Raw genomic sequence first — 11,999 nt, 5'->3', positions numbered from 1 at the left:
ACAGGTTAGAGGCAGGAAGAATGTTCCTGTTGCTGGGGAGTTCCAGAACCAGGAGTCACAGTCTAAGAATAAGGGATAAGTCATTTAGGGCTGAGATGAGGGGAAACTTCTTAACTCAGAGAGTGGTTAACCTGTGGAATTCTCTACCGCAGAAAGTTGTTGAGGCCAGTTTGTTAGATATATTCAAAAGGGATTTAGATATGGCCCTTATGGCCAGGGCAATCAAGGGGTATGGAGAGAAAGCAGCAAAGGGGTACTGAGGTGAATGATGAGCCATGATCATATTGAATGGTGGTGCAGGCTCGAAGGGCCGAAGGGCCTGCTCCTGCACCTAATTTCTATGTTTCTATGTTTCTATGTTAACACATAATCCAAGGTGACACTCCAGTGCAGTACCGGGGAGTGCTGCGGATGAGACATTGAACCACTTCTCAGGTGGATATAAAAGAACCCATGGCACTATTTACGAACATACGAGAAAAAACGGACAGGTAAAGACCCTCTGGTCCATCGAGCCAGCCCCACACAATTGCGATACCTTGTGTAACACAACATGTACACTCCACCCCACCCCAAACCCTGTGATCAATGGGAGAGGCAAATTACCAGATTAACAACCCAGGATAATTTGGGGGAAAAAATCTGGGAAATTCCTCTCCGACCCATTTCAGCGATCGAAACTAGTCCAGGAGATCTCTGTGGCCTTGAATTCCCTGCAGTACCTATCTTCTGTAAGAGGTGATCTCCGTCACAGCCAGAAACAAATCCAGCTTTCGCTTGATGAAAAGCAGGGGAGTTCTCCCCAATGTTCTGGCCAATATTTATCCCTCAACCAACAACTAAAAACGGATTATCTGGTCATTATCAGGTTGCCGTTTGTGGTACCTTGCTGTGCGCAATTTGTGGTGTTTCCTACATTACAACCATGCCCTTCATTGGCTATGAAGCACATTTGGACGTCATGAGGTTGTGAAAGGCGCTATATAAATGGAACTTCTTTCCTTCCCTTTAATGTGGAACAAGCCATCGTGCGATGGTGTCATTGTACTTTCTACATTGTGCGCAGAAATCCCAAATCAGAATGAGTCGGTTCCCTGGGCCGGGGTAGTTGGAGCCTGTAACAGGCCCTGATTTGCCCGCTGTCACCTCAGTCCAATATCCCTCACTTCCCTGGGCTCCCAACAGCCAAGATAGCCAATTGTCCAGGGACATTTCATCACGGTGGCCTCTGGCTGTTCCTTCCCAACAAAGCCAGAATGAATTAGTGATTAAAAAGGATTGTTATGAACAAGTCCTTACACCTTACATTAATTGGAATAGTTGCTGTTAATCACAGTGAAGGAATGTCACCGATTTTCTTGCCTGGAGTCAGGTGTAATATGATCCTTTTTACTGAAAATAACTTGTGGTTCTAACACTCGCTCATTGTCATGGGCTGACAGAGAATGAAGTTCTCAGTTCTAATATTACAACACAGGTCAGTTATGAAACACAGCTGAGTCCGTGCATGTTGCTGCAATAAGCAGGTCTGGGAAAATCCAGGGGAGAGTATGTGCCCTTCCCCCAATTTTCTCCCCTTCTTCCCAAACGCTGGGTTAAGATCCTGTGGCTACCGACAGCCTTGCAGCAACTTACCCAAGTCATCTAACCCGGCAGAGTTAGAAGGTGGAGAAATTTGGCTGCTTTGCGCCTCGCGTTAGCACCTGTAGGGGGTGGTAACGGGGCGCTAAGGGGTCACACGACTGGGCGCGGCAAATTCACCGATGCCTGCGAGCTTCCCTGGTGGTTTTGCGCTGGCGCTAACACTTCCCGCCTCGCTCTCTTGCGCCCCGGAGATCGTGATGTATCCGGTGCGCAGCGCCCCGTTACCGCCACGGATGTGATATTCGCTCCCGCTCCCTGCAGCATCTCCGGGCGTCAACAACGGCAGCTGCAGGGGGCGTGGTCACCTCGGCTGGCCGCTTGGGGAGCGATATTTAAAGGCAGTGGTGGTCAGGTACGGCAAACTTAATTCCTCGCACCAGTCTGGTGCCTTCTGATTGCTTTTCACCGCTGATTTCTGCGTGATTTCTCCGCCCTCCACTCTCTGAGAGCGCTTGGGGCTGTAACGTAAGTCGCGCAGGTCCCATGGCCCCACTGGTGATTGTAGGGTGTTTGCTGTTCACTCTACTCTGATTCCCAGACCTCGGAACTTATAGTGGGAAAGGACAACACGTGCACAAAATTTAGGCTTAACCCAGTGTCCGTTTTATTGCGCAACAAAAAACGATTAAAACTACAGGGCTTAGACTTCTGAGAGAAATTGACTTAAGACATACAATCACCCTTCCTGACTGTAGCTATTGTAGGTGCGTGGTCGTTGATTCCGTGACTGGTTGGTCCTTCTTCTGGCCGTTCTCTGCAGAGCTGTTCCTTTCCTTCTGTGCCTACTTGTGTGTCTGTGTCCGTATATTTATATCCAGATTTTCGATAAGTTTCCTGCTGGGACGAAATTCGATTATTGATCTGTTTAACTGGTTGGTGATGAGTTTGAATGGCTACTAATTTGCACACGGCGTCGACAAGGATATTTCCTTATGCCGAATGCTGTTAGCCAAAAATTTGAATTCAGTTGGGGTCCTTTGTTGTCTGGTCTTATTACAGACTCGATGTCTCCAGTGGCTGTTTTCCCCACCCTGGTCAATCAAGTTCAGGGTCTCACATAACAACTCCATTGTTGTTATGCATGAAGTCAGTTTTATGTCCTCGATAGAATGTTCTTAATTGTCCGACTTAATTCAAAAAGCTTGGATCAATCAATTTTTTAGTTCATGGTCTGCGTGTTTCTGAAGATTAGTACCCTTGCACCACAGAGAGAGAACAGTAAGAATGTTTCAACCCATCGTTGGCCTTTCCCTTTAGGAGAAGGAGCCTCTAATGCCAGCAGCACTGCACTGCATGTTGTTCAGCGCTCTGCTGCTCCCGCCCCTCTCTCACTTAGTGCTCTCAGGGAAGTAGTCCCGCCCGATTTAGTGCTCCACTTCCCTCTTGGAGAGCTAAAACTGAAGCTCCTGGGAGCAGGAAATTATTTTTGCTTGCCGCTACTTTTGCAATAATTAAAAAGTTAATGCCCCAAACGGGGCGCCAAGCAATTTCTCGCCCCAAGTATCGAACCTGAGATGTCCTACACTTTATGGCTAATTATACAGCAAGTGCTGGCTTTACTCAGGGAGTTCAGGCATCTTGTTGCCACACTCATAAGAACATAGAGCAATAAAAGGTCATTCAGTTCACCAAGCCTGCTTCATCCAGACTAGATTTAGACTTCTCGATCCTGGATTTCCCCAGCTCCCACTAGCTCCTGATCCATTCCTTTAAGAAAGACTTGTTCCTTCTCCTCCCTCTCCAGAAAGAAAATCAAGCTCTCATACCAATATCTCGGTAATGTGCTTCCCCAATTGGGCACACCTTACGAACATATGAATATACTCATTGGAGTTTAGAAGACTGAGAGGTAATCTCATTGAAACGTATAAGATTCTGTGGGGGCTTGACAGGGGAGATGCAGAGAGAATGTTTCCTCCCGTGGGGGAATCTAGAACTAGGGGGAATAGTCTCAGAATAAGGGATCGCCCATTTAAAATGGAGACGAAGAAGAATTTCTTCTCTCAGAGGGTTGTGAATCTTTGGAATTCTCTACCCCCAGAGAGCTATGGAGGCTGGGTCATTGAATATATTTAAAGTGGAGATAGACATTTTGAAGAGGAAAGGGAGTCAAGGGTTATGGGGCGCGGGCAGGGAAGTGGAGTTGAGGCCAGGATCAGATCATCCATGATCTTATTGAATGGTGGAGCAGGCTCGAGGGGCCAGATGGCCGACTCCTGCTCCTATTTCTTATGTCCTTATAATGAGCAATGACAGACAGATAAAGACCCTGTGGTCCATCCAGCCTGTCCCACACAATCACAATACCTTGTGTATCGCAACATATACACTCCACCCCACCCCACCCCAAACCATGTGATCTCCTGGGAGAGTCAAAAAACAGATTAAAAAACCCAGGTCAAATTGGGGGGAAAAAAGGGGAAAATTCCTCTCCGACCCATCTAGGCGATGGAAAGTAGTCCAGGAGATCACTCTGGTCGTTAAATTCCCGCAGTAACTCCCTTGGCAATTTGAGTCACACACTGAGGCTAACGATTTCCTACCCAACGCTCACAGTGAGTATCAATCCTCGCTGAGACCGTCCGATCTGGGAACCAGCCCTCAATCCCTTCCTCACAAGATCGCGAGACACTCACGACTGAGGAAGGCCAGTCAGCCCGTCTTATTTCATCCATGTCACAACAACCCTACGCTCCCCCCATTACTGCATTTAATTGTCTCTTAAATGATGCCAGGGTTTTAGCCAACACCGCTGTCCATTCCACGTGTCGATCACTCTCTGTGTGAAAAAGGGCCTCCTGATCTCAGACCTGTTACATCGAATGTACCACACAGAAACGGGTCATTCGGTCCAACTGGTCCGTGCCGGTGTTTATGCTCCACACCAGCCTCTTCCAACCCCTCTCAGTCTATCAGCATCGCGATATATTCTTCTTACGACATCACTAAGAAACACACTACACTAGATGGATCTGACACAGAAACCTGTCATCATGTGACTTTGCACATGACCCTTTTATTATTTACATCAGTAGTTGCAGTACATCAGTAGTCCACCAGAAGGAGCAGAAGTCCACTAGGAGGAGCTCTATTACAAGCATATCCTTCTATTCCTCTCTCCCCCATGTGTTTACAGAACTTCCCCTTAAACATATCCATTCTATTTGCCTCAACCATTCCCTGTGGTGGCGAGTTCCACACTCTCACCACTCTTTGTGGAAAGATGTTTCTCCTGAATTCCCGATTGGATTTATTGGTGACTATCTTATATTGATGGCCCCCAGTTTTGGACCCCACCCCAAGTGAAAACATCTTCTCTACGTCTACCCTATCAAACCCCTTCGTAATCTTAAAGACCTCTATCAGGTCACCCCTCAGCCTTACCTTTTCGAGAGAAATGAGCCTCTGCCTGTTTGGTTTATGCTGTTAGGTATAACCTCTCAGTTCTGATACCAACCTTGCAAATCCTTTTTGCAGCTTCTCCAGTTCCTCTTGGGCCGGCCTTTGCTGAAAAATTGATGGTGACACTAAGAGTGCTCGCTGTTTTTTATGTGTAAATCGGACAGCAACAACCTAAAGTTACCTTTACTAGTTTGAACCTGCATCTCCTTATCTTACTGATGCTCTTGAATTTAAGGTAAGATTAATCCTTTCTTATATACCTCGATAAGACTCGACAGATATCAATTCCGTTCCCATTGAAAGGCATTAAGGACCCAAGTCACGGAATCAGTAACAGAAATGCCCTGCCCTGTGGAGGAAAACGTATTTCTGCTCTAGCCTTGCTGAAGGCTTGTGAATTTTGTCACTGTGACCTCCAGTCCTACATTAAATGTCCAAGTTAAATAGTTCCTTTGCTTCAATCTCATCTACACTTTATTGATTTATTTATTTTAAAGATCTGCGTCGTATTGCCCTGCAATTGTTCTGCTCCAATGAAAATATAATTTAATCACTTGAGGTTTTTTTTCATAACTCAGTGCCCCGAGGCATGGAATCCTCTGGTGCCCTGCCCCGAACCCTCGCTAACGGAGCCGTCTGCTTCTTGAGGTAGGGCGAGCAAAACATTTAAAATTTTACTTAGAAGAGCAGCGGAGTTCTCCCAGTGACCTGGTCAAAATGTATCCCCCAAACAACATTGCTAAAAACAGACTATCTGGTCATTATCTCATCGCTGTTTGTGGGAGTTTGCTGTGCGCAAAAATGGCTGCCGCGTTTCCAACAACAACAACGGTGATTACATTTCAAAAGTACTTCATTGGCTGTGAAATATTTTGGGACCTTCTGAGGATGTGAAAGATGCTATATAAATACAAGTTATTTCTTAAGTGATAAGCAAGGGCGTATTAATGCCGATGAGCCAATTCAGCCAAATGCTTATTGCTTTTGATTCTAAAATGGTTAGATGTGGAGCCGATAGGCGTGGTACTAGATTCAAGAGACATCTTTTCATAGAATCATAGAGTTGGAGAGCACAGGAGGAGGGTATTCGGGCCCATCGTATGTGTCGGCTTTTCGAAGAGCGATCCAATTAGTCCCACTCCCCTGTTCTTTCCCAGCGACCCTGCACAATTCTCCTTTTCAAATAAATAGAGCGCTTGCTCCCAGCCGGTAGCTTTGTGGATCGAAGTTCTCGATCAGGCCAACATCCCCAGCATCGAAGCACTGACCACACTCGACCAGCTCCGTTGGGCGGGCCACATTGTCCGCATGCCCGACACAAGACTCCCAAAGCAAGCGCTCTACTCGGAACTCCTACACGGCAAGCGAGCCCCAGGTGGGCAGAGGAAACGTTTCAAGGACACCCTCACAGCCTCCCTGATAAAGTGCAACATCCCCACCGGCACCTGGGAGTCCCTGGCCAAAGTCCGCCCTAAGTGGAGGAAGAGCATTCGAGAGGGCACTGAGCACCTCGAGTCTCGTCGCCGAGAACATACAGAAATCAAGCGCAGGCAGCAGAAGGAGCGTGAGGCAAACCTGTCCGACCCTCCCTTTCCTTCAACCACTGTCTGTCCCACCTGTGACAGAGTCTGTAATTCCCGTATTGGACTGTACAGTCACCTGAGAACTCACTTTTAGAGTGCAAGCAAGTCTTCCTCAATTTCGAGGGACTGCCTGTGATGATGATGGATGGAAGTGGCAGGATTCCAAACACTGCTTTCTCACAAAGAATGTTGCCCATATTGCGCAGCTGACTGTTGGTTACATAGAATAATATCGAGCGGCCAGCACAGAAACCGCCCATTTGGCCCAACAAGCCATGCTCCACACGAGCCTCCTCCCTCCCCTCTTCACATTGCCCTCTCAACATACCCTTCTGTACCTTCTACATAGTGTCAACTGTGGCTCAGTGGGTAGCACAGTCACCTGAGTCAGAAGGTTGTGAGTTCAAGTCTCACGCCAGGAACTTAAGCACATAAATCTAAGTCAACTGTCCAGTGCAGTGCTGAGGGAACGCTGCACTGTCGGAGATGTTGTTAAACCGAGGCCCCATCTGCTCGTAAAGAGCCCATGGCACTATTTAAAAGAAGAGCAGGCCCCAGTGTCCTGGCCAACATTTACCCCCCAAACAACATAACAAAAAAACAGGTTATCTGCTCATTACCACATTGCTGATTGTGGGAGCTTGCTGTGCGCAAATTGGCTGCCGCATTTCCCACATTACAACAGTGACTACACTCCAAAAGTACTTAATTGGCTGTAAGGCGCTTTGCGACATCTGTTGGTCGTGAAAGGCGCTATATAAATGCAAGTCTTTCTTTCTTTCTCCCTCATGTGTTTATCTAGCTTATACTATTCGCTTCAATCACTCCCTGTGGTAGCGAGTTCCACGTTCTCACCACTCTCTGGGTAGAATTCCCGACTGGATTTATTAGTGACTACCTTATATTTATGGCCTCTAGTTCTGGTATCTCTTCAAGTGGAAACGTCTTCTCTACATCTACCCTATTGAACCCCTTCATAATTTAAAGAACTCTATCAGGTCACCTCTCAACCTTCTACTTTCTAGAGATATGTGCCCTAGCCTCTACAAGGTTTCCTGATCGGTATTACCTCTCACTTCTGGCATCATCCTTATAAATCTTTCCAGTACCTTCTCCAGTGCCTCAGGTTTGTATTAAACAAGAAAATGCTGGAAATACTCAGCGGGTCAGGCAGCATCTGTGGAGAGAGAACATAAGAACATAAGAAATAGGAGCAGGAGTAGGCCATACGGCCCCCCGAGCCTGCTCCGCCATTCAATAAGATCATGGCTAAACTGATCATGGACTCAGCTCCATTTCCCTGCCCGCTCTCCATAACCCCTTATCCCCTTATTGTTTATCTCTGTCTATTTCTGTCTTAAATTTATTCAATGTCCCAGCTTCCACAGCTCTCTGAGGCAGCAAATTCCACAGATTTACAACCCTCTGAGAGAAGAAATTTCTCCTCATCTCTGTTTTAAATGGGCGGCCCCTTATTCTAAGATCGTGCCCTCTAGTTCTAGTCTCCCCCATCAGTGGGAACATCCTCTCTGCATCCACCTTGTCAAGCCCCCTCATAACCTTATACGGTTCAATAAGATCACCTCTCATTCTTCTGAATTCCAATGAGTAGAGGCTCAACATACTCAACCTTTCCTCATAAGTCAACCCCCTCATCCCGGGAATCAACCTAGTGAACCTTCTCTGAACTGCCTCCAAAGCAAGTATATCCTTTCGTAAGTATGGAAACCAAAACTGCACGCAGTATTCCAGGTGTGGCCTCACCAATAGCTTATATAGCTGTAGTAAGACTTCCCTGCTTTTATACTCCATCCCCTTTGCAATAAAGGCCAAGATACCATTGGCCTTCCTGATCACTTGCTGTACCTGCATAGTATCTTTTTGTGTTTCATGCACAAGTACTCCCAGGTCCCACTGTACTACAGCACTTTGCAATCTTTCTCCATTTAAATAATTTTTTCTGCCAAAGTGCATGACCTCACATTTTCCAACATTATGCTCCATCTGCCAAATTTTTGCCCACCCTGTCTATGTCCTTTTGCAGATTTTTTGTGTCCTCCTCACACATTACTTTTCCTCCCGTCGTTGTATCATCAGCAAACTTGGCTACGTTACACTCAGTCTCTTCTTCCAAGTTGTTAATATAGATTGTAAATAGTTGGGGTCCCAGCACTGATCCCTGCGGCACCCCACTAGTTACTGGTTGCCAACCCAAGAATTAACCATTTATCCCAACTCTCTGTTTTCTGTTAGTTAGCCAATCCTCTATCCATGCTAATATATCGCCCCCAACAGAGTTAACGTTTCGGGTCTGTCAGAACTGGAAAATGTTAAAGATGTAACAGGTTTTAAGCAAATGCAGAGGCAGGGAAAGGAGGGGAGTCTGTGATAGGGTGGAGGGTAGAAGAGATTAAATGACACAAGGAATGATGGAGCAAAGCAAAAGGAGATGGTAATGGGATGAGTAAAGAAACAAATTATGGGTCTAGAAGAGCCCTAAATGGCAACACCAAAATCATTTCCAGCAGCTGCTGTCTGACAAAATGGCGGCAGAGGTTATGGTCTGAAATTGTCGCACTCAATGTTGAGTCCAGGAGTGCTTAGTTGAAAGATGAGGTGCTGTTCCTCGAACTTATGTTGAACTTCATTGGAAGTGTAGGAGACCGAGGACGGAGAGATCAGAGTGGGAGTGACAGGTGACCGGAAACTCGGGGTCAACCCTAGGGACTGAATGGAGGTGTTCCGTAAAGCGGTCACCCAATCTGTGTTTGGATTTCCCAATGTAGAGGAGACCACACCATGAGCAGCGAATGCAATATACTAAATTGCAAGAAGTACAAGTAAATCGGTGTTTCATCTGGAAGGAGTGTTTGGGGCCCTGGACAGTGGGCAGGGAGGAGGTGAATCTCCTGCGCTTGCACGGGAAGGTGCCATGGGAATGGGAGGGGCTTCTGGGGGTGATTGAGGAGTGGACCAGGGTGTCACAGAGAGGGCGGTCCCTTCGGAAAGCTGAGGGGGGCGGGGTGGGGAAGATGTGATTGGTGGTGGGATCACGCTGGAGGTGGCGGAGGATGATCCGTTGAACGTGGAAGCCGGTGGGGTGAAAGGTGAGGACAAGGGGAACCGTATCATGGTTCTGGGAGGGAGGGGAAGGGGTGAGAGCAGCAGTGCGGGAAATAGAACGGACACAGTCAACTGCAATGTCAACCACGGAAAAGGGAATCCTCGGTTGAGGAAAATGGAAAACATATCGGAAGCACTGATGTTATTGTCGGAACAGATGCGACGGAGACGGAGTAACTGGGAGAATGGAATAGAGTCCTTACAGGAAGCGGGGAGGAAGGAAGTGTAATCCAGGTAGCTGTGGGAGTCAGTGGGCTTATAGTGGATATTAGTGGCTAGCCCATCCCCAGAGATGGAGATGGAGAAGTCGAGGAAGGGAAGGGAAGAGCCGGAGATGGACTGTGTGAAGGCGAGGGAGGGATGGAAATTAGAAGCAAAGTAGGTGACATTTTCCAGTGCGAGGCGAGAACAGGAAATGGCACCGATAGTTCTCAATGTACTGGAAAAGAGGTGAGGGAGTGGGCCTGGGGACAAAAAATGTTCCACACAAAAAGGCTGGCAAAGCCAGGACCAACACGTTAATGACTATCGGTGCAGTTTCCTGCTCTCTGCAGGTACTGGAGTGAGCTGCTGCCTCTGGATGTGTAAGGGACAGATGGGAAGAAAACTCCAACAGGGAAGAAATACTGCAGGAGCAAGAGAGAGATGGGATGGAGAGGGAGAGAGAGTGAGGATGGAAAAGGAAACATGGGATGAGGGAGAGAGAGGGAGAGGGAGTGAGGGGCGAGAGCGAAAGAGAGGAAGAGAGGGAGAGAGAGATACAGAGAGAAAAAGAGGAACAGAGGAAAGGAGAGAGAGGGAAAAGAGAGTGATATAGAGAAAGAGATGGAGAGATAGAGAGCTGGAGAGAGGGAAATGGAAATATAGAGAGGGAGGTACAGAGAGGTAGAGAAAGTGAGAAATAGAGACAGAGAGAGAGTGAGAAAGAGAAAGGCAGAGAGACAGAGGCAGAGAGAGAGGTAGAGAGCGAAAAAGAGAGAGAAAGACAGAGAGAAAGGTAGAGAGAGAGGTAGAGAGAGAATGGTAGAGAGAGGGGTAGAGAGAGAAAAAGAGGTAGAGAGCGAAAGAGGGAAGTAGAAATAGAGAGGTAGAAAGAGAGCGAGAGAGAGGTAGAGAGAGAGTACTGATGCAGAATGGTCACACCTAGATTTATTAATTAAATCTGAAGGAGGAGTGGTAGTTTGAAGGTCCCAGAGGAGCAGGAAGAACATTAAATTTAATGAACCAGATAAACAATTGATCCCACCCACCCTCTGCAGGGGCAGGCACGGTGCTGCTCAGAAATAGCCAGTTTCTGGGAAATGCAAGTCTCGGATGGCTGGGTAAATGGTACAAGCAACCTTTGACTAAATTCCAAATAGTTTTCAGAGTGATAACAAAGGAGACACTAATTCTGTACAAACTGTAAGCATGTGTATAGAATGAGGTCATCATCAGCACGGGGCGATGGAGGAGAATAACAAGAAGGTAGGCATAGTAACACAACCAAATAAGGAAATGAACTAAGGAATACTGACAGGTCCTAATGAAACGGCAGGTGAGATACAGGTTAAACTGGGCACTGGAGATTTATCGGAATTTAAAAAAAAATTTAATCCTGGGATGTGGGGATTGCTGGCAAGGTCGGCATTTATTGCCCATCCCTAGTCACCCTTGAGAAGGTGGTGGTGAGCCGCTTTCTTGAACCACTGCAGTCCGTGTGGTGAAGGTACTCCCACAGTACTGTTTGGGAGGGAGTCCCAGGATTTTGACCCAGCGACGGTGAAGGAACAGCGATATATTTCCAAGTCAGGATGGTGTGGGATTTGGAGGGGAACGTGGAGGTGGTGGTGTTCCCATGCACCTGCTGCCATTGTCCTTCTAGGTGGTAGAGGTCACAGATTTGGGAGGTGCTGCCGAAGAAGCCTTGGTGAGTTGCTACAATGCATCTTGTAGATGGTACACACTGCAGCCACGGTGCGCCGGTGGTGGAGGGAGTGAATGTTGAAGGTGGTGGATGGGGTGCCAATCATGCGGGCTGCTTTGTCCTGGATGGTGTCGAGCTTCTTGAGTGTTGTTGGAGCTGCACTCATCCAGGCAAGTGGAGAGTATTCCATCACACTCCTGACTTGTGCCTTGTAGATGGTGGAAAGGCTTTGGAGAGTCAGGAGGTGAGACACTCGCCGCAGAATACCCAGCCTCTGACCTGCTCTTGTTGCCACAGTATTTATGTGGCTGGTCCGGTTAAGCTTCTGGTCAATGGTGACA

General features: G+C 47.4%; 1 long non-coding RNA gene across 1 annotated transcript in view; it reads right to left on the bottom strand.

The window, feature by feature from the left end:
• Positions 1 to 2,258: 2,258 nt before the first annotated feature.
• LOC139234737 (uncharacterized) overlaps positions 2,259 to 11,999 on the bottom strand; it is a 147,924-nt gene continuing 138,183 nt past the window's right edge. Inside the window, exons 3-4 of the long non-coding RNA XR_011588334.1 lie at positions 7,699 to 7,806; positions 2,259 to 2,481 (exon numbers count right to left, since the gene is read on the bottom strand). This is a non-coding gene — a long non-coding RNA (uncharacterized lncRNA). The remainder of the gene's footprint in view (positions 2,482 to 7,698; positions 7,807 to 11,999) is intronic.

This window comes from Pristiophorus japonicus, chromosome 22 (assembly GCF_044704955.1).
Source record: "Pristiophorus japonicus isolate sPriJap1 chromosome 22, sPriJap1.hap1, whole genome shotgun sequence".
NCBI classification, from domain to species: Eukaryota; Metazoa; Chordata; class Chondrichthyes; family Pristiophoridae; genus Pristiophorus; species Pristiophorus japonicus.
This window is presented reverse-complemented; position numbering and strand designations above follow the sequence as displayed.